This window comes from Tiliqua scincoides, chromosome 2 (assembly GCF_035046505.1).
Source record: "Tiliqua scincoides isolate rTilSci1 chromosome 2, rTilSci1.hap2, whole genome shotgun sequence".
NCBI classification, from domain to species: Eukaryota; Metazoa; Chordata; class Lepidosauria; order Squamata; family Scincidae; genus Tiliqua; species Tiliqua scincoides.
Genome location: NC_089822.1, coordinates 124,836,703 through 124,837,981, shown reverse-complemented (window position 1 = coordinate 124,837,981; position 1,279 = coordinate 124,836,703). Strand labels below are relative to the sequence as shown.

The window sequence follows — 1,279 nt, the reverse complement described above, 5'->3', positions numbered from 1 at the left end:
ATTTTTGACAAAAACCACTTACAAACACCCCAATCTGCACACGGAAGAAAATGAAGTGGTAGAAATCTGTGATGGTACAACACACTGCACCACTTTTGACTAACGGTGGGGGTTTCCAATTCTGAATACTCTTCCATGTAAAAATATCCATCCCTGCAAACAAAAAACTAGCATTGCTGAGGAAAGATTCAATTCTATGTCTTTGCCTGCTGTGCTGGTTTTCTATTTGCAAGGAATTTGCCGTGTAGGGAAGAATTCAAAAGTGTGCTCCAAGTCCCGGCTACAGGCTGAAGGCTACAGAATTCTATCACTTCCTTCTGCTGCAGACATATGTCAGGCACTATACAGAATGAAGTGGTAGCAGAACTCTGGACTGTACCCCTTCAGACTGCATCTGAGGCAGAAGTCCTGTTCCTAACAGAGTCAGGATTATACTAAATCTACCTCCCTGATGGGCCAGGGGTGTGAGCATTTTGCACAGGAAAGCATACAAAAATAAGACCTCCTCACTCACCTGTAGTCTGGAGTGGCACAGGTCAAAATTTTATAATCTCAGTCTAACACATCATAGCACGCAGAATGGCTCTTACACCACTTGGAGTTGTAGGCACTTTCCTGGGAGTATCATAAGTCACAAGCACAATAGCACATACTTCTGGGTAGATATGCATGGTTGGTTGGCAACATTCAGTCTCGAAAGACTATGGTATAAGCCTACAGCACCCAGTATTCCCAGGCGGTCTCCCATCCAAGTACTAACCAGGCCTGATCCTGCTTAGCTTCCAAGATCAGACGAGATTGGGCATGTGCAGGATAACAGTTGCTGTCAATAGGAGTGTGCTATTTGGAGACTTGCTCCTTTCTATTGGAAAGAAGCAAGAGAGTGGTCCAAGGTCGGGGATTCCTGCTCAGAAAAGTCTTTCCCAGCCTAAAACCCTGAAAAGCCCCTGCCAGTTGGTCAGTATTGCCTAGTGAGAGGGACCAATGGTGGGATTCAGTCTAAGGCAGATTGATAGGTTCTGACCTTACTCTAGCCCAGTGTTCCTCAAACTGTGGGTCAGGACCCACTAGGTAGATCACAAGTCAATTACAGGTGGGTCCCCATTCATTTCAATATTTTATTTTTAATAGATTAGACTTGATGCTACCATGGTCTGTGACTGCATTTGGGGAAATGTTACAGACCTGTACTTTGAACAAGCTACTATGTATATTTTTAACAATGGTAGTCAATGGGACTTATTCCTTGGTAAGTGTGAGTAGGATTGCAGACTAGGAT

At 44.2% G+C, this 1,279-nt stretch overlaps 1 pseudogene; it reads right to left on the bottom strand.

The window, feature by feature from the left end:
* Positions 1 to 711: 711 nt before the first annotated feature.
* On the bottom strand, positions 712 to 831 carry LOC136643321 (5S ribosomal RNA; annotated as a pseudogene).
* Between the last annotated feature and the right edge of the window lie 448 nt (positions 832 to 1,279).